Source organism: Nomascus leucogenys, chromosome 11 (assembly GCF_006542625.1).
Source record: "Nomascus leucogenys isolate Asia chromosome 11, Asia_NLE_v1, whole genome shotgun sequence".
NCBI lineage: Eukaryota > Metazoa > Chordata > Mammalia > Primates > Hylobatidae > Nomascus > Nomascus leucogenys.
Window position 1 is genome coordinate 119,190,646 of NC_044391.1, and position 24,615 is coordinate 119,215,260.

At 47.0% G+C, this 24,615-nt stretch overlaps 1 pseudogene across 1 annotated transcript; it reads right to left on the reverse strand.

The window, feature by feature from the left end:
- Window positions 1–4,087: 4,087 nt before the first annotated feature.
- Window positions 4,088–24,369, reverse strand: LOC100582930 (annotated as a pseudogene). The gene is made up of 11 exons (XR_004032345.1): window positions 24,196–24,369; window positions 23,154–23,297; window positions 21,830–21,867; window positions 20,820–20,983; window positions 18,133–18,328; window positions 16,828–16,997; window positions 12,728–12,846; window positions 9,249–9,357; window positions 8,885–9,015; window positions 6,639–6,752; window positions 4,088–4,549 (listed from the first exon to the last, which is right to left on the reverse strand). The product of XR_004032345.1 is annotated as a succinate dehydrogenase [ubiquinone] flavoprotein subunit, mitochondrial-like (transcript).
- Between the last annotated feature and the right edge of the window lie 246 nt (window positions 24,370–24,615).

Genomic DNA, 24,615 nt, shown 5'->3' on the forward strand with positions numbered 1-24,615 from the left:
ATTCATGGTTTTCATATATTAGAGACCACTTTCTAGGTGCTTGATGTGTCTACTGCTACTGGGGCAGAGCTAGGAAATGTGTCTACGTGAAAAGAACAACAAATGAGTTCGTGCTTATATTTCTATTTCAAATTTAGTATATGGTTTTACACCTTTTTCTCAGAAAAATCTTTTTTTATTTTTTGAGGTAGAGTTTTGTTCCTGTTGCCCAGGCTGGAGTGCCGTGGCACAGTCTCGGCTCACTGCCATCTCTGCCTCCTGGTTCAAGCGATTCTCCTGCCTCAGCCTCCCAAACAGCTGGGATTACAGGCACCTACCACCATGCCCAGCTAATTTTGGAATTTTAGTAGAGATAGGGTTTCACCATGCTGGCCAGGCTGGTCTCGAACTCCTGGCCTCAGGTGATCTGCCCACCTCGGCCTCCCAAAGTGCTGGGATTACAGGTGTGAGCCACCGCACCTGGCCAGAAAAATCTTAGTTTTAGCATTAACATAATTAGTTATTAGCTTTAACTCCCACCCCACATAATTTCAAAGGATTAATTCCAATAAGACAAGTAACAAGGAGATGATTGATTGAAATTTAGGATTTAGTGGCTCTATTTGTCTTTAGACTATGGCTCACTAAATCTGCACACTTGAAGTGCTGTGTTCTAGCGATGCTCTGATGACACATGAATAGGTGGCGTGACTGTCACCAGCCTGATGTGCAGCTGGGCTGCAGAACCCCATGATGCTGCCTAGCCCAGCCAGCCCCAGGTCACTCCTCAGACTCAAACTCGATCCTGACACCACCAGCACCCAGGACGCTGCCTAGGGGCTTTCTCTGGTGGCAGGAGCACGTCCTGGAGCAGGCCGGGGGTGCCCGGAATTGACCGTCCTGAGCCTGTGGAGCGTGGGCTGGTGAAGGAACACACCAGCTCCCACAGTGAGCACAGGCCCAGCTGCCCACATGGGACCTGGCTCACCCCGTGCCGCCACCTCTTTCCTGTGTCACCTCCCGCTTCCCTTAAGCAGCCCTGCTGCTCAGGGCCACCTTCCAAATTTTGGTCTCAGGGTTGGCACCTGTAGAATGCAATCCAAGGAATATAGATTCATTCATTTCAGATACTATTCTTTCAATTTTAGGGACTATCTTAAAAACTTAGTTTGGTAATATGTAAAACACTTACAATTTCAAAGTCCAGATATTACTTCAGAGTCTATTTCGGTCTCACTTCCACCACTGACCCCTGTCCTCCACAGCAACCACTTTAGTTTTTTATCTTTGTACTGTTTTAAGAAAAAGCAAATATATATTTGCATTATATTATATGCACTCTGCCCTTATCAATAGGCATTCCTCATTCCTCTTTCTGGTACTGAGTTCTCCACTGTACGAATTAATGTTCCTAATCCCCTACTGATGGACATTTTGATTGTTTCCAGTTTTACAAATGCCACAGTTAAGAACTTTGTTGCAAACACATTCAGGCTGTGAAAAGAACTCTGTGCGTAAAGTCCTTTCATTTCTTTGCCAGAGTTTTTTTGAGGAAGATTCTAGAATTGCTGAGTCAAAGGGCAAATGCCATGTAGTTTTGTTAGATGCTGCCAAATCCTCTTCCATGAGGCTGCAACGTTCTGCATTCCACAGTGACGTATGAGAGTCCTTGTACCACACAGCTTCATAAACAAAGCATGACAGCAAACCTACACGTTTACCCATCATACAGTTGAGAAATTTTATCCTGGTTTCACCTTGTTTTTTGGTTAGCATTTTAATTACCAGCTTTTTTGTGGTGGAATGCACAGAAGGTAATGAACACATTCTACCTGGAAGCTTCTTCCTGTGCCTTTGGAATCTGCTCTTGCCAGTCTGCAAGGAACCATGGATCTGCTTTCTGTCACGCAGGAGGCATTCTCGACACCCTCTATACACAGCATGCGCTTTTTTATTTGGCTTCTCTTACGCAGCGTAGTGACTGTTTCAGATTTATTCAAGCTGCTGCGTGTGCCAATAGTCCACTCCTTCTAGTGCTGAGGCCCCCATCACATGAGCACAACTGTTTCCTGTGTGTGATGTGTTGTTCTCTGGCTGTGCACTGCCAAAAAGACATCATTTAAAAAAAAAATCTAAATATAATGTAAAACCTGCCTTGCCTTAGGAAAAGTTTTTCTGGCAGTGGCTCACACCTATAATCCCAATACTCTGGGAGGCTGAGGCAGGAGGACTGCTTGAGCCCAGGAGTTGAGACCAGCCTGGGCAAGATGGTGAAACCCTGTCTCTAAAAATCAGCCAGGCATGATGGCTCACGCCTGTAGTCTCAGCTCCTAGGGAGGTTGAGGTGGGAGATTGCTGGAGCCCGGGAGGTGGAGGCTGCAGTGAGCCGAGATCACACCACTGCACTCCAGCCTGGGCAGCATGGCAAGACTCTGTCTCTACCAAGAAAAAAAACCAAAAAACTAATAGAAGGAAAAACAAAAGGTCTTTCTTACCAATAATACACTTTAAGGAACAAATTTATCATATTAAGGTGGTGCAAAAGTAATTGTGGCTTTTACCATTGAAAGCAATGACAAAAACCGCAATTACTTTTGCACCAACCTAATATTATTTTCTAATGACAAACTTGGAAATAACTGTCATTGTTCTCTAAAAACAACAGCCTAAAAATAAAGTAGCAGCCCATTTACTTCTATGCCAGTTCTTTTAGCATTTGGTTATTTAAACTGGCGGTCCCTAACCTTTTTGGTACCAGGGACTGGTTTCATGGAAGACACTTTTTCCACGGACAAGTGTGGGGATGGTTTGGAGATGAAACGGTTCCACCTCAGATCAGCAGCATTAGATTCTCATAAGCAGCGCATAACCTAGACCCTTGGCATGCACAGTTCACAATAGGGTTCCACTCCTATGAGAATCTAATGCCACCACTGATCTGACAGGAGGCGGAGCTCACACAGTAATGATCTGACAGGGGGCGGAGCTCACACAGTAATGATCTGACAGGGGCGGGGCACACACAGTAATGCTGACAGGGGGCGGAGCTCACACAGTAATGCTGACAGGGGGCGGAGCTCACACAGTAATGATCTGACAGGGGGCAGAGCTCAGTAATGATTTGACAGGGGGCGGAGCTCACACAGTAATGATCTGACAGGAGGCAGAGCTCACACAGTAATGCTGACAGGAGGCGGAGCTCACACAGTAATGATCTGACAGGGGGCGGAGCTCAGACAGTAATGATTTGACAGGAGGTGCTCACACAGTAATGATCTGACAGGAGGCGGAGCTCACACAGTAATGATCTGACAGGAGGCGGAGCTCAGACAGTAATGATGACAGGGGCAGAGCTCACACAGTAATGATCTGACAGGGGGCGGAGCTCAGACAGTAATGATTTGACAGGAGGCGGAGCTCACACAGTAATGATCTGACAGGAGGCGGAGCTCAGACAGTAATGATGACAGGGGCGGAGCTCACACAGTAATGATCTGACAGGGGGCGGAGCTCAGACAGTAATGCTCTGACAGGAGGCGGAGCTCAGACAATAATAATCCGGCTGGGGGTGGAGCTCACAGTAATGCTCTGACAGGGGGCGGAGCTCACAAAGTAATGCTCACTGGCCGGCTGCTCACCTCCTACTGTGTGGCCTGGTTCCTAACAGGCCATGGACTGGTAATGATCTGTGGCCTGGGGATTGGGGACCACTGATTTAAATAATCAAGGACACACTCACCTAGTAAACCATCTGCCAACAAAAAGGAGGAAAAGCACCAACATTAATTTGAACTTAGAAATAAACTACAACAAGGCCAAACATGGTAGTTCACACCTACAATTCCAGCACTTTGGGAGGCCAAGGAGGGACGACCACTTGAGCCCAGCAGTTTGAGACCAGCCTAGGCAACACAGTGAGACCCGGTCCCTACAATTACAAAATAAATGAGCTGGGTGTGGTGGTGCACACCTGTAGCCCCAACTACTCAGAAGGCTGAGTCGGGAAGATCACCTGAGCTGCCCAGGAGTTTGAGGCTGCAGTGAGCTGAGACTGCACCACTGCACCGATCCTGTTTCAAAAAAAAAAAAGAAACTATAACAAAATATCTGGATTTTGATGTGACAGAATACAAAGATAATTACATTTGATATTTAGGTCAACAAATATGACTAAAGTCACAACAGTAAAATATTTTAAATGGATTTGGAAATAAAAGAAAGTTTGTTCATTTATATTTTATTTAAGAGCTGTGCCCAGTTTTATCGTGTCACAAGAATGAAGCAAGGGACAAAGGTAAGTGCCACGCTCCCTAGCCACTGGGTTCCTGGCAAGCTCCCGGACACTGGGTGCCAATCTCCCTTCAATGTACTCCTTCTTCCCTGGAGTGCAGAAGCGTATAAAGACAGTTATGACATGGACACATGCATGAACTATTACACATAATTACAAAAGCTGATTCTGTCATCACCGCATCTTGTCTCATCAGTAGGAGCGAATGGCTGGGGGGACGGTGGCACAGTCAGCCTCGTTCAAAGTTTTGTCAATTATGGGTCTATATTCCAGAGTGACCTTGAAAAGAAGAGTCAGTGGTAAGTTAAGCACAAAAATGTACAAAAAGCCATCTCTTGTGTTCCTTTTGAAAAATTTTAACTATAAAAGTAGATTTACGGCATGTGAACTTTAAGGTATTTGCTGCAGTATTTTCCAGTAACAAATTCAAAAATGATCTACATGCGCAACAGGGGAGTGTCAATGATGGCAGATCCACAGATGGAACAGAGCAACGAAAATGACACTGTACCAGATTCTCAGTGCTTTACAAAAATGCTCCCGTCATGTAGAGTGGGAGAACCCTTGTCTATACCAAGACACTTCATGTTTAAACTATCTACTTCCAGTTCTTCCACTTCAAAGTAAATATTTATATAGGTTGAACATCCCTAATCCAAACATCTGAAATTCTCCCAAATCTGAAACTTTCTGAGCACCAACATGCCATTCAAAAGAAATGTGCTATGGAGTCAGATCTTCCCATTAGGGATGCTCAGACAGTAAGTATAATGCAAATATTCCAAAGTCTGAACAAGCCCGAAATCCAGAACGCTTCTGGTCCCAAGGATTTCAGAGAAGGAATACTCAAGCCATGTATTAAATATGCACACACAGGAAAAGGTAGGCGCAGATACAAAGAAATTTAAACCATAATGGGTCATCTCAAGTTAGTGAGCTCTTATTTCAATCTCTTTGTACTTTCTAAAATGAGTATGTATTTCTTGAAAAATCACTGAAACTGGCTGGGCGTGTTTGTTCATGCCTGTTGGGGAGGCCAAAACAGGTGGATCACTTGAGCTCAGGAGCTCAAGACTAGCCTGGGCAACGTGGCAAAACCCCGTCTCTACAAAACATACAAAAATTAGCCAGGCATGGTGGCATGTGCCTGGGAGGCTGAGGTGGGAGGATCACCTGAGCCGGCGGGAGGTTGAGGCTGCAGTGAGACGAGATCGAGCCACCACATTTCAGCCTGGGCAACAGAGATGAGACTCTATCTCAGAAAAACAAAAACAAAACAAAAAACCCAAACCTGTAAACATTAAAAATAGACTCGTGCTAAGCGAGTGAAGTGTGATTTCTATACAGTATCAAGAAATGGCCTTCATGATAAATCCTGAAAATGACCTACTGCCTGAATCACAGACACACTAGATGATAGTGAGAGTCCAAAGGTAACTTCCACAGACACGGCTAAATGATTATACGACCAACTCTTACAAGCTATGAAAAGCTTAAGGGTAAAAGCTTTCTGTCTTCATTATTTCTGAATCTCAATGCCCAGCGGAAATGCCACACGGGTGAACTGCGCTTGTGTGGAACAAGGCTGCAACCCCCCTACCACACCCTCGGCTGGCTGTTCCCAGGATGCTGCTTACCCCAACCCCTCCTCAATTCCTTTTTTTTTTTTAAGAGACAGAGTCTCGCTCAATCGCCCAGGCTGGAGTGCAGTGGCGCCATCTCGGCTCACTGCAAGCTCTGCCTCCCGGGTTCATGCCATTCTCCTGCCTCAGCCTCCTGAGTAGCTGGGACTACAGGCGTCCACCACTATGCCCGGCTAATTTTTTTGTATTTTTAGTAGAGACGGGGTTCCCCTCCTCAATTTCTGCCCTTCTCTGCTTGCTCAGTGCCCAGGGGATGCTAAGGGCTGCACCACATCCCCTCAGCTCCCCTGCAGGCGCTTCCAGTTGGCCCAGCCCATGGGAGGAGAGGGGAGGGGTCTCTTCCGGGCTCTCTTGGCATGGGACTGGTTTCTGGTAGTGGCTGTGTCCCCACCCTACAGATGCTGACTTTCTCGCTAGGTCCACAATCATCTCCTCCCCTGCCACCAGGCCTTGGACACTTGCTCCTGCCCAGGGACTTCCATCTGGCCCACACCATGGAGCAACGCTTCCTTAAGGCTCCTCTGAACCACCTGCAGGCACTGGATTTTGTCTCCAGCCCGAAGCCTGACTGCGTCAGAGTGCTTTTTCAGTGGTGCCTCAAATCTGTCAGGAGTTGATTTAAATCTGGCCTGCTCCTCCCCGTTCACCATCAGCAAGGCCAGCCTGCAGACCTGGGTGGGGCCGTGTGGGTGCTGGGCTGTGGTGAGAACAAGCTCCACACTGACCTTCCCAGTGCTGACGTCCAAATAGGACAGGGTGTGCTTCCTCCAGTGCTTCTCAAAGGGCTTCTTCTGTTTCCCCTCGATGGGCTTGGAGTGATCGCACTCATTAATCCACACCTGACGCCAGAAACACCATCACATTTCTCATTACTCTAACAGAGCAACACAGAAAAAACACAGCAAACATTAAAATGATCTAAGAGACAGATGCCCTAGAACTCATTCCATTTCCACTTCAGCCCAGGAGGTTGGCACCATCAACAGGTTCAGAACCCACAGAGGACACATGGGTGGCCAGGGGTGTGCAGCCAGCAGCGAGTCCAGAGTAATCCATGTCCGCATGTTCCCTTAGACATCCTTTATGTACCTAAGAGTTTATCAAATACTTTGTCTTTTTGCTCCATGCACTAGGAGACTACCTCAATCCTTTCTTTCAGCCTGTTTTTATTAAAGAAATTTTTTCTTTTGAGACAGGGTCTCGCTATGTCACCTGGGCTGGAGTGCAATGGTGTGAGCACAGCTCGCCGGAGACTTGACTTCCCAGGCTCAATCATCTTGCCTCAGCCTCCTGAGCAGCTGGTACTTCAGGCATGTACCACCACACCTGGCTAATTTTTTAATTTTTGTAGAGACAGGTTTCGCCATGTTGCCCAGGCTGGTCTAGAAGTCTGGGGCTCAAGTGATCTGCCTGCCTCAGCCTCCCAAATGCTGGGATTACAGGTGGGAGCCACTGCACCTGGCTTCTATTCTAATTAAAACTCATTGTCACCAACTAAATTTATGCTCCTGGTCAGGCACAGTGGCTCCTGCCTGTAATCCTAGCACTTTGGGAGGCCAAGGTGGGTGGTTCACTTGAGGTCAGGAGTTCGAGACCAGCTCGGCCAACATGGTGAAACCCCGTCTCTACTGAAAATACAAAATTAGCCAGGCATGGTGGCATGCATCTGTAATCCCAGCTACTTGGGAGGCTGAGGCAGGAGAATCACTTGAACCCAGGAGGCAGAGGTTGCAGTGAGCTGAGATCGCGCCGCTGCACTCCAGCCTGGGGGACAGTGAGACTCCATCTCAAAAAAATAAAAATAAAAACAATAAATTTATTATTATTCTGTATTCTGGCAAAGACGGATTCACATACTTTGCAGGAAAGACTCTTAATATGTATGAGGAGACGAGCAAGTTCTGAGCAGTGATCACAGCCATCAGCATATTCTAGTGGAGGGTAAATCAGTAAAATTTCATGGTGAATAAAAATGATTTTCCCATTCACCGTGTTCAGTTGACTGGAAAGGCTGCCACCAGCTGCCCACACAGTCCTGAACCAGCCTGTGTGCCTGCCTTGTGGAGCCTTTGTCCTTTTGCTGATGTGGTTTATCCGGAACTTGCATTTGCACCCCAAGCTTCCCTTTCTGTGGTTTTTTGCTATCATATGTGAAAAACTCTTAGCAGGCAGAATCCAACATGTGTGCTCTGCACAAAAATCAGTTCATCTGAAGAACAAGTGACCACAGGGCAGGCTCTATAATACCTTTTCCAAACCACAGGGCGGGTCTGAAACGGTGGCTTACTCGTTATTTAATAAACTGGCATTTCCTCCACAGGGCAGGTTTGAAATGGTGGCTTACTCATTATTTAATAAACTGGCATTTATTTCCTGGTCATGACACTCTGGCTGCACTTTTTTTTTTTTTTTTTTTGAGACGGAGTCTCACTCGCACTCCAGCCCGGGCTGGAGTGGAGTGGCGCGATCTCGGCTCACTGCAAGCTCCGCCTCCCGGGTTCACGCCATTCTCCTGCCTCAGCCTCTCCGAGTAGCTGGGACTACAGGCGCCCACCACCACGCCCAGCTAATTTTTTTGTATTTTTAGTAGAGACGGGGTTTCACTGTGGTCTTGATCTCCTGACCTCATGATCCGCCCGCCTCGGCCTCCCAAAGTGCTGGGATTACAAGCGTGAGCCACCGCGCCCAGCCCCTGGCTGCACTTCTAACCTTGGCCTTCTAACAGCAAATCACATTGGCTTGGAGATGCCACTGCTGGCATCAGTGGACGCTGACCCAAAGCAAGGAAAGGTTGCAGTGATCCAGAAGATGGCGAGAACCCAGGGATCAAAGTTACCAGGGGGAAGAAAGCATTTTTTGGATTTACTTTTGGGGAAACGAAATAAAATGCAGAGAAAATGCAGGGGTGGGGCTGAGTCCCACCAGGTGGGAGGAAAAGGCAGGTGCAGGTGGGTGTGGTGAGAAGGTGCACCTTGCAGTCTTCCCTGGCTTGCGCGCCCCGTGACTCCTTCCACGCCTCTGCTCCACTGATGGTCTGCGGCGCACACAGCATCAGGTTCTGCAGCTCCAGGGTCTCCACCAGGTCCGTGTTCCAGACCATTCCTGGGGACACAAAAAGTTCCATCGGGGCAGGCGGGACCCAGTCACATGGGCCCTCCGAGCTGTCAGCCTGGGCCTGCTAGTCCATGGAGTCACTGGTTGTGGCTTTATAGCTGAGGGCCAGGACCCATCCAGACAGCAAGCATGGAACTAAGTCAGCACTGACGGGACAGACACCAGCCCATCCTGCAGAAGGCAGGGCCCAACAGTGTGCACGGAGCCTGCTGTCTGCTCGCCCCGATTGAACGTCTTCAGGTCCTTCAGGTCTCTGCAGAGCTTGATTTTCCCACAACCTTCTTGCAACACGCTTCCCACACGGAACACAGCAGCACGATTTTGCACTGACTGTGGCACAAAATATTATTCATAAACTTTTAATCCATAGAAGCAGCCATACCAAGAACTGCTTAACTTGTAGACCTGTTGTTTTGCATTTCATTTTATTTATGTAAATTAAACAGAAAAATTAGGAAATTTAGACTTTGAGTTTATTACTCTGAACTTAAAAATGAAGTTTTGACTAAAGCTTCTGAATAAATAAATGTTTCTATTACATACATATCTTAGACCCACACACATCCTTTCCAGCGGGATACAGCCGGGGTCCAGGACTCCAAGCAGACTGCCTGTGAGGCACCATGTTCCATACGGCTCAGTGGCCAACCAGGCAGCGCTGCCTCCCCACAACCCCTGGTGGGACTCCTGACATGGGGTCTGGTGGTCAACGTGACACGAGCCAGCAGCCCTGTGGTGATACACACTAGGAGGAGCTGAGCAGAGCCCTGCTGATGGTGGGGTTGGAGCGGAAGGTCTTCAAGGAGAGGGAGGGGCGTGGGTGGCTGGGGCCCTTGGCCCATCTGGCTACTGTCTTTTGCCTATTTTGTAGAAGCTCCTTGTATACTGAGTTCCTTCATAGTTTTACTGTGGTGAGAAACGTGCTATGCAGTGGACCTGAAGTTTACTGTAGGTATGCTGGGAACTGGGTGTCAGCTTTTGCTTCCTGTGGGACAGGCAGGTACCACCTCCGTGATCCCTCCTCCTCCTTGCTTCTCCCTCTAACTGTGCTTTGCTCCATTGACCCTAACTGTCTCTTCCTCTACCAATGCACCTTCATGGTTTAATTTGGACATTTCATCTGATTCTCCTTAGACTCATACATAATTGTAACACTGTAATGCACATCAACCTAATGGTTTTTCAGGAAGAACAAATGAAAAAAAACTGCACCTCAGAATCTAGTATTACATTCTTTCATGTCCTTTAGCAGCCACGTTTTCATATCATTTTTTCATATTTCTGGTTACAGTATTTCAAGGCATTTTAAATTTTTTGTTTGAAATGTGAATGAGATATTTACTGATGTCTGAGCAGATTACTGCTGGCACATTGCAAAGCTACTGATTTTTAGATACAAATCTCTTATCCAGACACCTTACTACATTCTTGTTTTGTTTCTGTTAGTTATTCAGTTTATTCTCTGGAAATTTTTTGGAAATTATATCTGTAAATAATGGCAACTGTATCTATTCCTTTTCAATATTTACTGCCGAAACCAGCTGGGTCGTGGAAACCCTAACCCAGCGGCAGTAGAGGAATTAAAGACACACACACAGAAATATAGAGTGTGGAGTGGGAAATCGGGGTCTCACAGCCTTCAGAGCTGAGAGACTTGAACAGAGATTTACCCACGTATTTACTGACAGCAAGACAGTGATAAGACTTACTAAAAGCATTCCTTACAGGAAATAAAGAGACAGGCTGAAATAAAGGATGGGTCTGGCTAGTTATCTGCAGCAGGAGCATGTCCTTAAGGCACAGATCGCTCATGCTATTGTTTGTGGTTTAAGACTGCCTTAAGAGGTTTTCTGCTCTGGGTGGGCCAAGTGTTCCTTGCCCTCATTATGGTAAACCCACAACCTTCTGGCACGGGCGTCATGGCCATCATGAGCATGTCACAGTGCTGCAGAGATTTTGTTTATGGCCAGTTTTGGGGACAGTTTATGGCCACATTTGGGGGCCTGTTTCCAACAATGTACCTCATTTCTTTTTTTGATTGTTACTATTAATAGCCAGAGTCAGCAGAAAAATCCCTTCCCCAACGAAATGCATTTCCACAAGCACAGGAAGCTCTGTTTGTTCAGTGCCGACTCCAGCACCTCACGGAGCCTGGGATACAGCAGGCACCAAGACACACCTTGTTTGGTGGGAACACTTCTAGTATTCTCACTTCAAACTATCTCAGATTTGCCATTTCTATATCCTAAGGCCTGTTCCCATTCTCTAATGCAATGGTTCCTTCTTTCCCAGCTGGCCTCCAACCCTACAAAAGCACTGCAGGGCATCACTCAGCCTTCTGTGCCTTAGTCACGCTGTTCTTCTCACCTTTCCACAAAGCCTCCCTCAAGCCCAGCCTCACTTGAAGACTGAAGGGCACAGGCCTCTGAAAATGTCAGCAGCGAACCTGTTCTCTTGTGTCTAACACCAAATGCCTTTCAGAATACGACTAAAGCAATGGACTTCTTTTCAGAAAATATGCAGAAATTCTTGCAAATAGTAGACAAGAGATCTCATTCTTGGACAAGAATCCTTGTTATTAGAGGAATTCAGTTTCTTAGACTGACTATATATCAGGTTCTCCACAGCCCCCTGTGGCTAATGGCTGCCATACTGGACGGCAGACACTCAACATTTCCATCATCACAGACGGTCCTACTGGACCGACTCCCAGCAGCACAGGCAGCACAGATCACTTTCCACCCGCCGCCCACTCTCCCTCTCTTCTGAGTATATTTAGGGGCAGCAACAGGTCCAGCTTAAAGACATTTCCGAGCTGCTGGAAGCCAGGCGTGATGACATGATCAATATCTGGGCCTGAGATGTAAGCACCAGTGTTGTGTTGAACTCCAGGAAACCTCTGAGAAAGCTGCCCTGCTGGGGACTGAGCTTCTACGGTGGTCCTGTGGCTCCCTCTCCTCCACGCTGTGACTCATCCATGACAGCCAGCAACGGTCAGGGCACGGAGGTCACGCCCAAGCACACACGAGTGAACCACAGAAGGCTGTCCTGGATGCTAAGCAGTCACTAATTCTGCCCTAGCCTGCTGACCTTCTCTGTGGAAAAGAAGTGCACTTCTGGTCTCTTCCATATTCTTGGTACAGTGAGGAGCACATCCTGCTGCTGTTTCCTCCAGATACTGGTGCAGCCTCGTATGTTTATTGCAGCACTAGTCACAATAGCAAAGTCATGGAATCAACCTAAGTGCCCATCAACGGATGACCGGATGAAGAAAATGTGGTACATATATACCATGAAATACTACTCAGCCACAAAAAAAGAACGCAATCATGTCTTCTGCAGCCACACGGATGGAACGTGAGGTCACTATCCTAAGTGAAGTGACTCAGAAGGTCAAGTGTCACACATTCTCACTTGAAGTGGGCGCTGAATGGTGAGTACACCTGGACACACGGAGTGGACTAACAGACTGGGGGCTCCAAAAAGCGGGAGGGGTAGGGATGAGCAATTACCTGCTGGGTACAACACACACGACTTGGGTGATGGGTACATGAAAAGCCCAGACTCCACCACATCACAGTAAAAACATCCACACAAAACTGCACCTGCATCCCCCTAAATCTATTTTTAAAAAACAAAACCAGTGCAGGACCAGGTATGCAGCCCGCCTGCTCACCCCAGAGCGAGTCCAGGCTCTTACCTTCTGCATGCTGAGTCGCAGTTCCGATGTTCTTATGCTTCCATCAGCAAATCTCAATTTGTCAAGATTCATGACAGATTCTTCCCCAGCATTTGGTTTAATTGGAGGGACTTTATCTCCTAAAACATCAACAAAAAAAGCTGGAATTTAACTTTTGAAAACCGTTTCAAAAAACCAAATGGATTTAGAATGACATACAAATATGTAGCACAGCTGCGCAAGGAGCCTGGAAACTGTCTAAGTCTCCTGAGCTAACACACTGCCAGCCCACCCTACATCTGAGGCCATCCGTTGAGTTGGGGCCAATTTTAAAGAACAGACATGAAACGCAAAACTGTTGGCACACAGTAGATATCCATTAAGTAATCTTAGAGTGAATAAACTAGAAATCATCTTTAAAATTAAAAAATTAAATGTAGGCCGGGGGTGGTGGCTCACGCCTGTGATCCCAGCACCGTAGGAGGCCGAGGTAGGTGGAGCACTTGAGGTCAGGAGTTCAAGAGCAGCCTGGCCAACGTGGTAAAACCTCATTTCTACTAAAAACACAAAAATTATCTGGCATGAGAACTGCTTAAACCTGAAAGGGGGAGGATGCAGTGAGCCGAGATCGTGCCACTGCACTCCAGCCTGGGCAACAGAGCGAGACCCTGTCTTACAAAAAAAAATTAAATGTATACAAATTTACATACATTAAGTGTATATAAATGTCACTCCACTAAGGGGAAAAAAAGACACCTTCCAGATGGTGGTCCCAAGGGGCCGGCCACCCCACTGTCCTTCACATCGGGGGAGGAAGGTGGCTGCCGTGTGCTTGAAAGTCACCTGCTGACTTGGACTATTGTGTGCTCTCACCTATACTTCAAGATTTGCAATTCTTTTTTTTTTTTGAGATGGAATTTTGCTCTGTAGCCCAGGCTGGAGTGCAGTGACACCATCTTGGCTCACTGCAACCTCCACCTCCTGGTTCAGGCAATCCTCCTGCCTCAGACTCCGGAGTAGCTGGGACTACAGGAGTACGCCACCATACCTGGCTAATTTTTGTATTTTCAGTAGAGATGGGGTTTCACCATGTTGGCCAGGCTGGTCTCGAACTCCTGACCTCAGGTGAGCCACCTGCCTCGGCCTCACAAAGTGCTGGGATCACATGTGTGAGCCACCACGCACGGCCAAGATTTGCAACTCTTGTGTTTCCAAGATGTCTTGAAAAAAATTGTAAAGTTTTTTTTTTATAACATTATATATATATTTTCTTCAATAGGTAACACATGCAGGAGGTAGGAGGTATGAAATGCAGGAATCAAACAGGCCCTGCCCCGCCCACTGCCTCTCCCCAGGCCCAGGCCGTGGGTCTCCTGAGGGTCTGCACCACCTCTCCCCAGGCCCAGGCCGTGGGTCTCTTGAGGGTCTGCACCGCCTGTCCCCGGGGCCCAGGCCGTGGGTCTCCTGAGGGTCTGCACCGCCTCTCCCCGGGCCCAGGCCGTGGGTCTCTTGAGGGTCTGCACCGCCTCTCCCTGGGCCCAGGCCGTAGGACTCCTGAGGGTCTGCACCGCCTCTCCCTGGGCCCAGGCTGTGGGTCTCTTGAGGGTCTGCTCAAATGTTTCTAGGCTCGCTGGTGTTTCTTTTCCTTTTGTTTATAATGCTTTAAAAATGGATCATTCATTAAAATTGACTTTTTTCTTCTGGTGGACAGTTCTACAATTTATTTTTTCTTTTCTTTTTTTTGAGACAATGTCTCTTCCCTCTGTTGCCCAGGCTGGAGTGGAGTGGTGTGATCTCGGCTCACTGCAACCTCCGCCTTCCAGGCTCCAGCAATCCTCCCACCTCAGCCTCCCAAGTAGCTGGGACTACCCAAGTGTGAGCCACCATACCCAGCTAATTTTTGTATTTTTGGTAGAGACGGGGTTTCACCACCTTGCCCAAGCTGGTCTTGAACTCCTCAGCTCAAGCAATCTGCCTGCCTCGGCCTCCCAAAGTGGTGGGATTATAGGCGCGAGCCACTGCACCCAGCCTCAGTTCTACCAATTTCAATGCATGTATAGATGCATGTAACCACTTTGGGAGGCTGAGACAGGAGGATCACTTGAGGTCAGGAGTTCAAGACCATCCTGGGAAACACAGGGAGACCCTGTCCCTAGAAAACATTTTTAAAAATTAGCCAGATGTGGTGGCGTGCACCTGATCGTACCACTGCGCTCCAGCCTGGGCGACAGAGGGAGACTATGTCTAAAAATATACATATATATATATATATATATATATATGTATTTTTTGGGGGGGGGCGTGGGGGAGAAGTAGGGATGCTACAAGCATTTTTTCTTTCCTTTTCATTTTTAAAAATTAAAGCTTAAAGATACAGTAAAATAAACTCATCATTTTTAATGTAGCGTTTTTCAAATTTTGACACACACAGAGCTGTGTCTCTAAGTCTCAGCACAATCAGGAAACAGCTTCTGGCAACCACCAATCCCTTTTCTTCCCTAGATGTGCCTTTTCCAGAATGTCGTATCAACAGAACCACAGGTGTGCAGCCTTTTGAGTCTGACTCCACAGCATCCTGCATGAGATGCTGCATGTGTGAGCAGTTTCTCAGAAGTAAAGTATAGGGTATTCTTACAAAATGTTCTTTTCTGCATTTTCAAAGAAAGAGAAGCTCAAAATTTCTACATTGCTCTGAGAGAAGTGGTATCAGTCCTCACTGCTACAAAGTGCAGGGCTATGGAATGAGACAAGCACAACCTGTGGCGTCAAGAACGACGGACCTGAACTCCGCCTTCACCCATGATCAGCAATGGCTTGGGATAAGACGCCAGCTCTGCGTGTGCTGGCCTCCTGGGCTGTGGTCAGATCCACAGAGACAGAGTGTCTGAAGTAAGCTACCCTTTTAGTACTATCTGTACCTTTCTAACTAGATATAAAAGGGCACATGTTTATAAGTTATGGCAGTGCTAGTTTTTATTTCACTTTTATTTGCTCTTTTCAACAGAGCAAAAAGCACCTGTTCTATAAAAACAGCAGAAATCATGCTAAACAGTTAACACCAGAGAAACGTAACGGGAAGAACGTGGGCCTGGGGTCCCACCATCCTTGCCACACAAACATCCACCAGTGCCTCATCCACCTCACACTGTTCTGAGCACACGAGGCTGGATAACCACCGTGAACATCTCTGGAGGTGGGAGTGATGCTAACTGTCCTGTTCTTAGTGCACGTAAGACTCACACTCCCACACGTGGTATTTCTTTTCCTGCACGTTATTTGACACTGTCATGAAAAGAAAACCAGCAAGTGAAATCCAATCTGTCCGTAGAGGGTGGGAATCCTGTTCACTCTAAGTCAGCCCTTCTCCTCTAATAGAGGTTAGTTGTACTTTGTTTTTAGAATGGCCTAAATTATTTTTCTAAGTACCAAGAAGTTACATATTCATTCATGCCAACTATTTTAAATATTTCATTGCAAATAAGTGATTTTTATCAGGCAAGTAATATGTAATGAAATTCCCCTACAAATAACAACTTCCTAATAGTGCTTTTTCTAAGCAGAAAATAATGACCGCAAAATAATTAAAAAAAAAAAAAGTAACCCCAAAAATGTCACCTTAACTGTTAAGATCCCCAACCAGCCTCTATCTAGTCTCAACATGGCCACCATATAATCTCTGGATTTCTCAGTTTAATCACTTCTGGGGAAAAAACCCAGACTACCTCTATATGATCACTAAGCCAATTTCCAGTAACAAATCAAGGCTTTGTAACCTGGCTGGGTGCAGTGGCTCATGCCTGTAATCCCAATAGTTTGGGAAGCTGAGGCAGAAGGACTGTTTGAGTCTAGGAGTTCAAGACCAGCCTGGGCAATATTGTGAGACCCTGTCTCTACAAAAAAATTTTTTTCTAAATTAGCCAGGTGTGGTGGTGCATATCTGCAGTCCCAGCTACTTGGGGCTCTGAAGGTTGAGGTGTTGAGGACTGCTTGAGCTCGGGAGGTTGAGGCTGCTATGACTGTGCCACTGCACTCCAGCCTGGGCTGACCCTGTCTCAAAAAAAAGAAAGAAGACTAACCTCCTGCCCTTCTCAAATAGTCTGGCTCATGAAGAAAACACTTACCAGGCCTGCATGACTTTTCGATGCTCAGGGCACATGCCTGACCAGACAACCAGGTCCAACAGCGAGTTTGCCCCGAGGCGGTTGGCACCATGTACCGAGGCACAGGCGGCCTCCCCACAGGCGTACAGGCCGGGCACAATCTGATCCTGGCCATTCACATGCCTCAGGACCTGTGGAAAGGAAGATTTCAGGTGAAATGTCAAGGTGCCCATTCCTCCACAAGCCCACCTCCCTCAACAGGGTGTCTGTGCTACGGGTCAGAGAAAGAGAGGGAAGTAGGCCAGGCACGGTGGCTCACGTCTGTAATCCCAGCACTTTGGGAGGCTGAGGCGGGTGGATCACCTGCCTTCAGGGGTTCAAGACCTGTCTGGCTAACATGGTGAAACCCCGTTTCAACTGAAAGTACAAAAATTAGCCAGGCATGATGGCGGGTGCCTGTAATCCCAGCTACTTGGGAGGCTGAGGCAGAAGAATCGCTTGAACCTGGGAGGCGGAGGTTGCAGTGAGCCGAGATTGCGCCATTGCACTCCAGCCTAAGCGACAGAGCGAGTCTCCATCTCCAAGAAACAAAGAGAGGGAAGTAAAGACCGTATCTGAGAAGGAAATAAGGACCATAGCTACTCTTCTTCAGAGGGAAACTTCCGAATGTATCCCCCAGTTTCCCCTCTGCCCCTGAGCACCTGCTGTTACAAGCAGGTCAGAGGACCTCCAATGTCAGCATCTGCGACTGTCCCTCGTGTCCCATGTTCCCGAGGCCCTCACCACCTGTGCTCCGGCTCGGACCCAGGAGCACGGCAGGTGGAGGAACATCAGCAGGGGACACTGATGTTCCAGACTCTTCTACCCCCTGTTCACCTCTTCATCTATGCAGGGAAAGTAACAGCTTCCACCCACCTCGCCCAACAAGGAGGCTAAGTGATTGACAAGCTCTGTGTGAACCGCAAATCACTCAAAGGTATGAATTATAAAGATCCCTCAATGTACAAGATCATTAGAAATAGGAATTATAAAGATCCCTCGATGTATAAGATCATTAGAAATAACACAAGATCATATAGGAAAGTAATTATAAAATGGAAAAAGCTGCAAATGATGTATCTATGACAGTTTACTAAGGAGGAATAAATTACTAAGCCCCCTCCATCCTCCAGTAATAGAAATTTAAAGTGCGATCTAGAAAACAATACAGTACTTTCTTGAAGAAAACAACTGTCTTTTCCTCTAAGATCTAAAGAGACAACTGCGAGGTGGGCCCCGTCGTCCCAGCCGTCTTTCCAGCTGTGGGAGAAGAGCCAGCACCATCACCTGCCCCTTGTAGTTGGTGGGAATGCCGCCCATGTTATAATGCACGGTGGGGAGGACAGGGATTGGCTCCTTCGTGACGTCCACGCCAGCGAAGATCATGGCTGTCTCTGAAATGCCGGGCAGGCGCGTGGCCAGCTGCTCTGGAGGTAGATGGTGCAGCTGCAGGTAGACGTGATCTTCCTCAGGGCCACAGCCTCTGGTAAGACAGAACACCATCACATAAGGCAGAGAACGGCAACGGCAGGAGACCTGAGAATATGTCATCTTGGAAGCGCGTGAGTTTCAACACGTTTTGATACTGAGGAAAATTTCCCCTCATGTATGGTCACCCTCTCATCAAATCTTTTCTAAGCATCTACCATGTGCCAGGGACAATCCCAGGTGCTGGGACACAGCTGAGAACCAGAACAAAACTCTGCCCTCACTGAACTCACACTCGTCTCAGCGATCACAGCCTGCTGTGGCTGTCCTTGGTAAGTGCACTAGAAAGGCCTCTATGCCAAATACAGTCGTCCCTGCGTATCCATGGCAGGTTGGGTCCAGGACCCCCACGGATACCAAAATCCGTGGATGCTCAAGTCCCTAATGTAAAATAGGAGAGTATTTGCATATAACCTATGCACATCCTCCTCCATATTCTAAATCATCCTCATTTAAAGTTTTACATTTAAGTTTTACAGCAACTCCAGGATTACTCATAGTACCTAATACAATGTAAATGCTAGTAAATAGTTGTTACACTGTGTTGTTTAGGGAACAATGACAAGGAAAAAAAGTCTGCATATTTGTAAGGATGCAATTTTATTTTCAATACATAGTGGGTTGAAACCACACATGTGGAACCGATGGATACGGAGGGCCACCATACTCCAAAAAACCATCTGACTTCTCTTTTTTTAATATAAAAATGTAAAACCTCGAAACGCCATACCGGCAGATATTTTGCAAGCGTCATTACATTAAAGAACAGGGTCAGGCTCTATCTGATCTTTGACAAACCTGACAAAAACAAGCAATGGGGAAAGGATTCCTATTTAATAAATGGTGCTGGGAAAACTGGCTAGCCATATGTAGAAAGCTGAAACTGGATCCCTTCCTTACACCTTATATAAAAATTCATTCAAGATGGATTAAAGACTTATTATGTTAGACCTAAAACCATAAAAACCCTAAAAGAAAACCTAGGCATTACCATTCAGGACACAGGCATGGGCAAGGACTTCATGTCTAAAACACCAAAAGCAGTGGCAACAAAAGCCAAAATTGACAAATGGGATCTAATTAAACTAAAGAGCTTCTGCACAGCAAAAGAAACTACCATCAGAGTGAACAGGTAACCTACAAAATGGGAGAAAATTTTCACAACCTACTCATCTGACAAAGGGCTAATATCCAGAATCTACAATGAACTCAAACAAATTTACAAGAAAAAAACAAACAACCCCATCAAAAAGTGGGCAAACGACATGAACAGACACTTCTCAAAAGAAGACATTAATGCAGCCAAAAAACACATGAAAAAGTGCTCATCATCACTGGCCATCATAGACATGCAAATCAAAACCACAATGAGATACCATCTCACACCAGTTAGAATGGCCATCGTTAAAAAGTCAGGAAACAACAGGTACTGGAGAGGATGTGGAGAAATAGGAACACTTTTACACTGCTGGTGGGACTGTAAACTAGTTCAACCATTGTGGAAGTCAGTGTGGCGATTCCTCAGGGATCTAGAACTAGAAATACCATTTGACCCAGCCATCCCATTACTGGGTATATACCCAAAGGACTATAAATCATGCTGCTATAAAGACACATGCACACGTATGTTTACTGCGGCACTATTCACAATAGCAAAGACTTGGAACCAACCCAAATGTCCAACAACGATAGACTGGATTAAGAAAATGTGGCACATATACACCATGGAATACTATGCAGCCATAAAAAAGGATGAGTTCATGTCCTTTGTAGGGACATGGATGAAACTGGAAGTCATCATTCTCAGTAAACTATCGCAAGGACAAAAAACCAAACACCGCATGTTCTCACTCATAGGTGGGAATTGCACAATGAGAACACATGGACAGAGGAAGGGGAACATCACACTCCAGGGACTGTTGTGGGGTGGGGGGAGGGGGGAGGGATAGCATTACGAGATATACCTAACGTTAAATGATGAGTTAATGGGTGCAGCACACCAACATGGCACATGGATACATATGTAACAAACCTGCACATTGTGCACATGTACCCTAAAACCTAAAGTATAATAATAATAAAATAAAACTAAAAAAAAAAAAAGAGCTGCAAATTGTCTTACTGAAAGCCAAATAACCCCCACACTTTGCAAGCTGCCGAAAAACATCTGTGGGTATCAGACACGACACCCAAGGCTCACATACTGACTTCAGGTTGGGTGTGTGTCTGTCTCTCCCATACTCCGTCACATACTCACACACACTAAGAGAAACTCTGTTCCACAGATTTGAGAAACTAGCTAAAATTTTCAAAATGTAGGTCTTTAGGAAAATATCACAGACTAACAGACGCCTCCCGGCAGCTCAGAGAGGTGGCTGTGCACACGTCCCTGCACACGAAGGTGAGGGCGAGCGGTGCTGAAACTCACAGAAGCAACCCTGGCCCGTGTGCCCACTCGGACAATGCTGGTGGTAAATCACACGCACCTTCCTTCGCGGATCTCCAGAGTCATCGACCGAGACACCACATCTCTAGACGCCAGGTCCTTCGCGACAGGGGCGTATCGCTCCATAAACCTTTCGCCTGTTAATGAGAATGCCTCCCTCTCCACGACATCCTTCCGTAATGAGACAACCAGTACCACGTGTGCCTGCAAAAAACCACACATTTATAACCTAACAATTGCTAGGTCTCTATTTCAAACGCATTATTTTTTTTCAAGATACTTTTTGGGGGAGAGACGAAAAAGATATGCAGAAGGCATTATATGCAAAACTGAATAGAAAGAACAGTTAAGATACAGTGGAAAGTCTGGATAACAAAAAGCACTGACAAGGCTGACAGCTGCAGCAGAGGCTGGGGCAGAGCGGCGTCCCCAGAGAGGAGAAAGGCCGGCCCACAGACCTCTGGCCAACACTCTGATTACAGCGGCGTGTACGTTGGATGCCTCAAATCTTGTTTAAATTTTTGAACATTCTTTTGCACTATGATACTGTGGTGACTAGTTAAGAATACTAGCTTGGAGAATTCATATCTAAGTTACCCAAACAGTGGCAAGGACAGTAATAATGATTATTTTAGTTAATATTTACACTGCACTTGCTATGGGCAGTTCTAGCTGCTTTCCACATATTAAACTCATTTAAGTCTTACAACAACTCTGGGTGTACGACCCCCTTTCTCAGTGACAAGCAAATTAATGCTTGGTAACATCCAGTCATGCAGCTGAGGACAGAGCTCAAACCCAAACCTGGGCAGTCCGCGGCTGTGCTCCAAACAGCGGCTCTGTGACTCCTCGTGCGATGAGAAACAGGGCGTGCCAAGCTCTCGAATTTTAACAAAGGAGATCAAAAACCCTAAACTAAATGTATTTCAAAAACTACAATTTTTATTTCTATACAAAAAGGGCAATCTTGCTTTCAAAACAAGAATGTGATCTTGCATCTCACCTGTCTTTTGATTTTCTAAGTTTCAACGCTCTTTTTTCTGTGGTTACTTCTCACATATTGAAGACAAAGCATGAGAAGTGGAGCTCTAAGCAAATCACAGAGGGAATTCAGGGGCTCAGTGACATCTTACTGATTAAAAACAGTAATAAAAATACAACAGGCCAGGTGCAGTGGCTCATGGCTATAATCCCAGCACCCTGAGGGGCCGAGGCAGGAGGATCGCCTAAGCCCTGGAGTTTGAGACCAGCCTGGGCTTAAAATGGTGACACCCCGTCTCTACCAAAAACAAAAAAACCCTCGAAAATTAGCTGGACATGGTAACACATGCCTGTAGTCCCAGCTGTTTCGGAGGCTGAGGTGGAAGAATCGTTTGAGCCTGGGAGACAAAGGCTGCAGTGAGTCTAGATTGCTCCACTGCACTCCAGCCTGGGCAACAGAGCAAGACCCCATCTCTAAACAAATTAAAAAAAAAAAACCTACAACAAATTCATTTCTTATTTTCATCCCTTCCAGGGATCAGAAAGCTGACACTGACAGAGAAAGAGAAGACACAGGTCTGGTCCTTCAGCACCACTTCAGGGTCTCCATTGTCCACAGGTCAGAAAACCCAGAGAAGTCCAGGAGTGTCACATATCCCAAGTTAAAACTGGTATAGAAGATTATCAATTCAACTTTCCAAAATAGATGCAAGAAGTCACACATTGCCTTAGGGGCAGCTCCTCAAGGCACATGTCTGGTCCTGTCACATCAACAGTCACTGCATGTGTCCCACACCGCTGTTCTCTGTTGCTTTTTATGTAATCTCTGGCTGACTCACTGGGCAGGCTAACCCATTCCCCGCTGTCACCATAAGCCCAGCACTACGTGTCCTGTCTCAGGTGGACCGGGGGGCCTTACCCTCCTGTATAAGGTGTGCAATATTGAGTGGCCAGTCCGATCAGCCACACGCAGCACCAACGGGCCTGCCCGCCCTTTCCAAACTTGAGGCTCTGTCCACCAAATGCACGCTGATAAATCTTCCATCTTCAGTTCTGCTAAATGGCAAGCCATAATTTTCTAGCTGTGAAAGATAAACAAAAACCTTATTACCTTAAAGGAGTCAAGATATTCACAACTAATCTACACTAAACAACTTTAACACAAATCTGCAAACCCAAGTAAACTATTTTATGAACATGTCAACACTTCATCAAAGAGAAGCTTTTCTTGTTACATGTAATGCATAGTTCATGACGGACAAAGACTTCTCTTGTGAGCTTTGCTAATCACCATTCTTTCGGCTGCCACATCTGCCTCAATTGCTTACATTTTTTCCCAGACTCTTGTACTAGAAACAGACCACCAGAGCACCCAGAGCCTCCCGCCCATCACCTCGACCACGCAGCGGGGGCCTGCTCCACCATGTAGTGGATGGCATCCTGGTCCCCCAGCCAGTCGGAGCCCTTCCCGGTGTCGTAGAAATGCCACCTCCAGTTGTCCTCCTCCATGTTCCCCAGAGCAGGCATTGATTCCTCCCTGGAACACCAACCACTCCTTACGAGCCACAAACAGGAGCCCCCAGCTTTCTCTTCCAGGCCCAAATCCACCCACTGGGGGATTCAGAGAAAAGCCAATACTCACACGGTGACTCCAGTGAGGGCTGGACCTCGCAGAGGAGAGCGAGGCTGACAGATCCCAGAATCACACCCCTCCCTGACTCGCCCAGTCGTTCCATCCCTTAGCTCCAGTTCTCCTCATCTGTGTGGTGGAGACACCAGGGAACTCAGGAAGGGGCTGACTGCAGCAGTGAGTGAAAGGCTACCTGTCATATGCTTATTACCTAACATTATCGCGCACAGAAAAGGTACTCAACAAATCTTTCCAGAGAGTTTTATTAACAAACCTTCCCAATGGCATTTACGGGCATGTGTTAAAGATTAGAAGTGCCTCCTGCCAAGTAATAAACTCCACACTCAGAGTCACACTCCCCTGTACCCCTACTTCCTTTGGCTGTATGTGCCCACCACCGTCTTACCCCTCAGAGAGTCCCGGAAGACAGCAGCACAGGGACAAATGAAACCCTTGCCCTTTTCTTCCCCAACCTAAACTCTGATTCCTCCTCTTTAGATGATCTCCTTTTCTTAAGTGTTGGGGCGGCGGGGGTGGGTGGGGAGGGTAGCAGGCGAGATGGTCACAGAAAACCCAAGTGTGACTGGAGTCTCAATTAAGAGTGACAACAAGGCTCCCGCCCTTCAAAGTCCCCAGGGAAGAGGCTCCAGGGAGAGACCCCTGAGAGGGTGAGCTCAGTGAGTAAGGCACAGCAAGAGGCCATGTGGCTGGCACGGGGAGGAGGCAGGAGCCTCCCCAGGTAGAAAATGCGAAGCTGCGCAGGACCTGCACGGAGTGGGAGCACGGTGGGGCACCTTTCTCTTACCTGCGCCGCAACAGTGTGTGACCTGGTAGGAAACAGCTTTGTAACACACACTGTATTAAACCCTGCCTCAGAAAGGCCAAATGCAGCTGGCAAGCCTGCCCCTCCAGCGCCTACCACCACTGCGTCGAATTCATGGTCCACTACTGGATACTGAGCAGAAATCTGGAAAAGAAAAATTCACCTGTCAATCACATGTTCCACTATGCCAAACATGAAGACTCTTGTGACAGTGAAAGAGCCTGACAAACATAAAAGGAGCAACTGCTGGGCACACAGGGCCTCCATCCTGTCCTGGGGCTGAGCCCTGAACAGTGCGGGGAGAGGTGGGCACATTCGCACCTGGAGAAGGGACTGACAATCAGATTCTATGAATGGTAGAGGGTCTATCCCATGGGATCAGACTGAGGACCACAACTCTAC